Source organism: Lactuca serriola, chromosome 6 (assembly GCF_051521515.1).
Source record: "Lactuca serriola cultivar US96UC23 chromosome 6, Lser_US96UC23_V15, whole genome shotgun sequence".
Taxonomy (NCBI): Eukaryota; Viridiplantae; Streptophyta; class Magnoliopsida; order Asterales; family Asteraceae; genus Lactuca; species Lactuca serriola.
In genome coordinates, this window is record NC_136413.1 from 103899484 (window position 1) to 103907500 (window position 8017).

An 8017-nucleotide genomic window follows, 5' to 3' on the forward strand; every position below is an offset into this window, starting at 1 on the left:
GACCGTACTTTCGTAAAAGCACCATTGGGCGGGGGTTCCTCTTCTCTTCTTCCTCTTGAACCTCGAACAAAAAAAAGATCTCGCCATCAGCTCGACTAAGAGTTCCGAATCAAAAAAGTCAACTGAACTTTACTTAAGACGAAGGAACCGAGTGCCAAAAAAAACCGGTTTCGCTTCAAACTACTAGTAATTAAGACTAAAAGTAAGGAAGTCCTTTTCTTGACTTGGCCTGCGTTCATTATACCTACCCCCTTTTTAAAGAACTTGATTTCAATCTCAACAAAGAAATGAAAGCATAACTCTTTGCTTGTTGTCCTCTTACTTACTCAATTGTGGAGGTCTCTCGGGTGTCTGATCCGATCAGTCTCGTGATGAAGAGAATTCCGATCTTCCACTAAGAAAGGTCTCGTCACGACAACTCAATTTGTCCGGTAAACTACTAGGGGCTCCCAATGGTTTAGTAAAAGGGAGGGGAGATTTGCTCCTCATCCGGGGGTTCATTTAATTCATTATGAAGTCAAAAGTGAAGGTCTTAAAAACTTCATAGAATTCATGATCGGCCATTCCATTTGTGCTTTCAGCAAGTAGGCGACGCGAATCTATTTCTATGCTTCAATCGGATACCAATTGCTTGGATGCGTTTGAAGCCTCGAGATGACTTGCAGAAAAAAAGCTTTCTAGGTTTGTCTTCTGTCTCCGTAACAAATGGTCCATTTATTGATGGGCGAACGACGGGGATTGAACCCGCGCGTGGTGGATTCACAATCCACTGCCTTGATCCACTTGGCTACATCCGCCCCTACCCCCGCACAGGTTTCAGTCTCTATCTACGATCAGATCCTTTCTGAACTCCCCTATGACCGCTATCAAAGAGAAGCTTTTTCCTAGACTATAGTTGCAAGTCTATTGTTCTCTTTCCGAATTAGGTGAAACAAACAAAGAGGTTGGGCTGTTCACTTCATTGATTTGACTGAACTTTACTTAAGATTAAAGAGAGGGGCCGGGCGGGCAGTAAAGGCTCATTTAGTAGACAGCGAGCGAGCAGCAAGCACCTACTCCTATCAAAATGAAAAGCAGCAAGCTGAACTTGAATTGAAGAAGCGAGCCTCTATCAGAGAAAGGAAAGCCGTTGCGCGTTAGTGCATCCGTTTTCTTGCTCGTTAGCGCCCTTCCTTCAGCTGGCTTCGCCTTATCTATTCATCTTTTTTTTCAAATGGAGATTTAGGGATCTCTCTTGTTCATAGATCTTGAAACCAGATCTCTCCCCGGAAGAACCAACACTTAAAGGGTGTAAGCAACGGAAGGTTCTCACCCTGTCCCCGGCATTGTTCTCCGACGATGTCCCCTGGGCGAAAGGGGACACCATTCTCTTTCTTTCTTCAATCGTTCCGATCAGGACAAGTGGGTTGGTTCGTTTCGTCCTCCTATCTACGCAATTCTCTGTCTTCGTTCGTGATCATGTTGGGCGAAAGGTAGTTGTAGAGGAGCGGCTGTGAAAGGGCTCTTCCCCCCTTTCATTGAAGTAGGGAGGGCTTCCTTCCCCACCATTCCGGCCTCTTATTGATAGGGATTTTACCGATGCTGAAGGTAGCTTGCTTACCAAGCCACCCACTTGAGAAGCTGGTCGCTAGAAAGAAGCGACGAGGAAGCGAAGCTGTCTACGAAGCTTTGCTTCTCCCCCTGTAGTCGTAATACTAGGCTCGTCGCTACTTTGATTCAAAAGGTAACCGATGGTTCCCGACTTTCTCTGGTTTCCGCAACCGTAACCATTTTTCCGATTACATAAACCTTTTTTTTTGAATAGCGAGACGCTCTAAAAAAAGTGAAGGATAAGCAACCATTCTAGAAGCGGTAGCTTCCCGCCTCCTTCATTCCTACTGCCTCCTTCGGTGAGAAGTTCCCTTCCTTTTTAGAAAAAAAAATGCCTGATTGGTCTGCTCAGCAAACGTACAAAGTGGACCGCTGTTTGGCTGACCCCCTTCTTCCCATTCGGGTTGGGTTGACCCATAAGTACAGTAAGAAGGAATGGAACCGCTTGAGAGTCGTCTGAAGTTCACACTTGGGTAAAGACGACTTACTTTGGAAACGGAACACGAACCAATTTAAGCGATTCCGGCTTCTTATTGAGCGTAGCGAAATCAAGGTTTATGAGAAAGTCAGCGAAGTTTCTATGATGTTCTACCTTTGCGTAGTCTCGGTCCACAGTGACAGTGGAAGGCTCCGCACCTGAGCCTCGTTAGACTCAGCAGAAGTGTAAGGTGTAAGTGAAGAGAATAGAAGAGATGAAGTCCGCCCCTTAGCCTAGTCTATATCCACAGTTGACGCAACTCCGTACCGACGTCTCACTACTACTTAATTGAATTAATTAACGGCTAAACTTTTTCATAACCTGAGCTTTCCTTAACCAGTTGACCTTACTTCGTAACCTTAGCCTCCCTTTCTTTATAGTTCGACTAAGTGACTTCGTAACCGAAACCTACTTTTTTTCTTACTGTAGCATAGGCCTTCGCCACTTCAAACGGGCGCTTCGCCCCTCTTTTTTTTTATTAGAAAGAGCGGGGCCTTACTTATTCAGGGGGGTGGGGGAACCCGTAGGAAGGGGGGACGAACCGCCGAATTTACATCTGAAATCGCCAACATGAACACAAACGAAATCTTTAATTTCGTATAGAAAGAAAACGAACCACTTCTCTTCTCGGAGCCCACGGAGCGGTATATGAAGAATGGCTTTTTGGTCCCTTTCGTCCAGTGGTTAGGACATCGTCTTTTCATGTCGAAGACACGGGTTCGATTCCCGTAAGGGATAGGTACTCATTCCCGGCCGCTTTCAGTTAGTGTTCATTGCTGAGTGATCGCTCGCTATCTGGCTGGAAAAGGTGGTCCGGAAGCTTCCTCTCTCCCAGCAAGCAAGATGAGATCACCACTTCTCTCGGACTTCCTTTACTTTGTAACCTTAGCTTTAGATGTCCTTTCATAGATTATCGAACCTCCGACAGACAGAATATCCATGCATGCGTTCTTTCTCTCCTCCCCTCAGCCATAGAGTCATCTTTCCCCCCTTTTTTTTCTTTCTTTTTTTTTTTAGGCATTGAACCCCACCGCTCCGTGGGGTGCTGAGTGGTGTCCTCCCCTCCCTAATACCTAATACATAGTTCCGTCTATGGAGCCTAAAGCTTCAACCATGGCATAGCAGTAAGCAGTAAGTTGGCCTAGTCTCTCGCCCAGCCTTCGCCTTCTTCAGTGGCCAAGTTGAAGCGTTCAACGGTTCTTCGGCCTACCACCTTTCTCAAGGTTGAGCTTGTTTAATTGAAGCTAATGCTATGCTGCCCTTCCCTTGTTCAAGAGAAAGCGAGGACTTTCTTTTAGCTACCGGCCCAAACAAAAGAGATTAGCCTCTTGATCGATCGATTGATTGGATCGAAGTACGAAGGGCTTGATTGAAGTGTGAGATCAGCCCAAGACTAAGGCCGAGCAACTAGCTGCTGCAGGATTGGACGTCTATCTATCTCACCACGCTCCCCTACTCCTATAAAGGCCGGCAGAAGGAAAGCTCGTTACCGCAGCGCTCGTTCACCCCTTCGGCTTCTTCCATTCAGGTAGTTTTTTTCTTATTGGCAAATAGCGTCTTGAAGTGAAGCGAAGGCATTATTGAAGGAAAGAGATGGCGGGTCGGTCAAGTGCATTCACTATTCGATTCCATCCTCGATCCCACCAAATTTAGATTCAAAAGTTTGTATCTCTTCTTTACTTTTAAGTGAGAAGGGGGTGACTTCTCTATGTCGCCGTCTCATCAATGAGCGTAGATTGATAGAGATGGCTTTTGTGCCGGTCAAACTGTATCCCATTCTTCAGGTATAGTTTTCTTTGATCACAGATCGACAGTCCTTTCTCCCCCTTTCGTCATAAGGCGTGGTCTGACTCTGAACCATTCCTGTGTTTAGGTCCCTACTAAGCATAATTCGTAAACTATGCAATGGCTATTTGAAGACTTTTTAAAAAGTTTCTCGCAAAGCAAAAAAAATTGAAAACGACCTTACGAGGTAATGCTGAGTTAAACTACTCGTGTTAGCATGGAAGTCAGCCCGCTGATTCCATTCTGCTACTAGGGTTCCAAACCTTCCCCTTAGCTCTATAAAGACCTTTCCAACTCAAGAGATGCTAAAGCTATTGTTAGTTGGTCTTTCTAAGTCGGAAAGAGGGCTTTGGGCAAAGAGCAACTCGAAAGTACTTGACTTCAGTCCCAGTACTGAAAGACGTGACTTCAGGAGTGGATTTCGGAAGGAAAGACTTCGTTTACTTCCTGCAAATTGCTTATGTAAGAACTAGTAGAAAGAAAGTAATTTTGAACTAAATAAGGCAGCATTGATAGACCGTTGAATGAGAATGCTTGAGTGGGAATCGTCTTAGCAACTGGCTATAGACATGACTAAAAGCCGCCGGGAGAGGAGAGACAATCTTTCATGAGAGAGGGACGAGCGAGTGAGAGATTGGGAAAAAAAAGAGGTAGGCCTTCTGAGCGGTCATTTAGGGGCCTTGTTAGCGAGCCATCATTCTTCCCTAAGCTGCCAGAGTCCGATCGAAGCGAGCAAGAGATAGAGGAATCATCGCTCATAGATGTGAATTGAGAAAGCAAGCCCTAATTCTTTTTCATCTCCTCGGGCAAGACCAATTATAAGTCGACGTCTTAACCTGACTTCCTAAGCTCAGTTGATTGTTGAAGCAGTAGCTCTGGATCAAGAGCAGGATGCTTACCGTGGGTATTCTGAAAAGGGGAAAGGCTTTTTTTATAGAGAGAGGTATAGGAGAATGGAAGACCAAAGAGACCCAACTCATATCGTACCAAGAACTTGCCATTGACCTAATCAAGCGCTTTAGGGAGATCACCTTCACCCATGTTCCGAGAATAGAAAATCGCTTGGCTGACTCGCCAGCCCTTATGGAATTCATACTCAGCCGCTCTAGTACACATGCTAGTACACCGAAGCACAGAGTCGCTTGTCATCGACATCCGAGCCACAGAGAGCCCTTCCGCCGAACGGGACTCATTTCTCTTCTTGGATGAAGACTATCGGGAGTTGGAACATGATGAACTATCACCAGTCAAGACGAGGAAGATTACGAGGACGATGGGAACCATGGTATTATTCTTTCTACAATTACCTCAAGACGGGTTCATACCGGAGTACGCCACTCGTGGTTAGAGGAGAGCCCGGAGGGAACTTTCCCGACGATTTGTGATCTTGGGAGATGTCCTTTACAAAAGGTCACTCGCCCTTCCGAAATAAGGAGCACACATTGTTGAACAAGCTCATTCAAGTGGGTGCGGAAGACACGTCAACAGCCAAATGCTTGCCAAGAAAATCATGAGGCAAGGCCCCCTATTAAAAGTAAGGGTGTCAAGAGATGTCAGAAATGTAAACTCCTTTTATTTGATGGAATTTTCTTTCAAAATGCTGCATCATGTCGAATGGCGGGTCCATCGTCTATCCCCAAGGTAAGACCCCGAATGAAAAAAACGTACCTTCGAAGGCATGATTGCTGCGATCAGGAGCTGCTTAACATCATTGAGAACAGGAGATCAGAAGATTTGGTGGAGGATAAAGTCAAAAGTGAACCAACACTGGGATCTGATCATAGCCGCCGTGAAGTGTTTGGATGCAAAGGCGATGGTTTTTAGATTCGGCAAACATGAGATGTGTCCTGCACGAAGTACATCGAATTTTGGAGATATCCCATAATGTCCTTTTTGTACCTAGATAAGGACGACCTCGAGAGAGCAGACGACCAGTAGAGTAGGTGCTCCATCTCGTTCCTGCTGCATAGGTCTAAGGTAATTCACAGTGCTAGCAGATCAGAAGGAAGTGGGCCCTCACCCTTCTCTAATCTAATAGGGGCAGTGCTACCTATAGAACGGGAATGTTCATCCTCTCTTAAAGTCCGTTATGGATTTCAAGTCGGGAATAGAGCTGTGGTAAGCAATATAGATCGCCCCTGACTCTCTCTCTATAAAAAAAAAGCCCTTCTTAATTCTTAACTCAATAAGGCTTCGGCCCTATGGAGTAAAGGGAAGTGCAGATCTGGAGTGTTTGGACGATAAATAAAGGCTTTGCAGCAAGCGGAGTTGTACCGAAATTGAATTTTCCGGGCATACGAGAAAAGAGTCCAGCCGAGCATATTTGTTTGCTAGTTTCTTGATCCCGGAAATCTTGTACTCAGAGTCACGGATAAAGTGGACTACCCAGCTTGATACTTGGTGGATGACCCCCCGTTCTTTCTAGTGGCTTTTTCCCGTCCCTTTTGGGACCATTCACCCTTTTCCCAACCAAGCATAGGTAGAAGCCCTCTTTCCCATACACAACGACGGTTCCAAGCAAGATGAATAGTTTATAGTCGACTCAATATCGGCGAAATCCCCCCATTTAATATCTTTAGTACCGATTCTCTTGTAGTGCACCCTTCATCGAAAGAGTAGGCGGTTGAAAGACCCACCTCTGAATAAAGCCTTTAGGTTGGGAGATCTCAAAGGGGAACCTCGCTTAGCTTATCAGTCCCTGTATTATTCAACTCATCTGTCCACTTATCTTGTCCAAAGCAGAAGGAATTTTGCAATCCTTTGTTTCGAAGGTAATCCGCCAGTCTCTAGACTGGAAAAGATTCAATCCACTTGTTGGCCTGCTTCTATGTCCTGTAGCTTCTAAGGCATTAGCTTCAAAGGGGCTTGTTGGCCCCCTTCTTAGCTCTTGATGTCTGCTTTAAGCTTCGTCGAATAAGGCCCTTACAACATCTTATGAGAAGGGCCTCTCGATACAATTTAAGGCCAGTTGCGTACTTGCTAGAGACGGATTCCGCCATTCCCTGAAACATCAGGGCCCAGAAAAAGATTTGGATGTGGATGATAGAGAGCTTTTTATATATCCCCAAAATGAGAGCTATTAGATGAGAAGAGACTTCGCGCCATGGAACATGCCCAGGTCTACCAGAAAAGGGGCTTTCAAGTGAATTAAAAAATAAGGTAATATAGAGAAAGGTCAACATAGGAGAGAAAGTCTTGAAAAAGATTATTTCCGGACGTGAGCCTCGCCCAAGAGGGAAACTCCATTTTGTGCTCGATCTCTTCTGTCATGCATCATGGCTGGGTGAGTTGTCCCATTGCGAATGAACCTCCGTGCTTCCAATCTGGTCATGCACTTCTTTAAGATGTGGAACCTGGGAGCTTTCCTCTTATAAATAAATAGGGCTAAATCTTTCGTAGGGGGGTAAGGATGGTGCCGAGGTCTTAATAGAAAGGGGTTGATAGTCCCGTCTGCTAGGCTTTTCCGAACTTCCCTTCGCCTTTCTCTCTCTTAGTTAAGGGGGTTTCAGAGAATCATCCGAACGAGATACGGTTGTCAAATGGGGGAAGAGGAACGAGAGGCGTCCCTAAGCTTTCCGGCTCACTAGTAGGTGACGAGGGTATTAAAAAAAAGGGCTCATTTCACCTGCCCACGCATTCGTTCGGATTCTTCCTTCTTTACCTTTTCAACCCACCCTTACTAGCTAATAGGGCTTACTAAAAAAGCGAATTTCCCTCTTCCTGGTAATGAATTAAGCGGCAGCGAGGAGGTCCGGTTCCATAGCGATTTCGTCTGCTTTTGGAACTTAGATTCCTAGGGACAAAGAAAGTGACTTCGGACTTTTGAATTCTCAGAACCTCCTTCGAATTCAAGAACTTGAGAGGGTCTCACAGGCATCTCTCTTCGAGCGGCAGTGCAAGCTCGGATGGTGTTAGCGCTGGTAGAAAGTCCTGGATTAGTTTGTACCGGTGTAGGTCCCTGAGTGGTGACTTGTCCCCCTTGATGTTGTGGCATTGGATTAGTCTAGATCCCCAGTAGCTTCAATGACATTGGCGGCTTTAAGGTATGCCTTAACTTCGTTCCAATTGATAAGATTTTCATCTAGATGACATCACGCAAAGTATGACACTCTTCGATGGTACGGCCTGCGTATCGGTGAAATGGACAGAACTTTGAATAGTCGA

At 45.6% G+C, this 8017-nt stretch overlaps 1 non-coding gene across 1 annotated transcript; it reads left to right on the forward strand.

Moving 5' to 3' along the window:
* Positions 1-2734: 2734 nt before the first annotated feature.
* On the forward strand, positions 2735-2806 carry TRNAE-UUC (transfer RNA glutamic acid (anticodon UUC)). The gene has a single exon. It is a non-coding gene; the product is annotated as a tRNA-Glu (tRNA).
* Positions 2807-8017: the final 5211 nt, after the last annotated feature.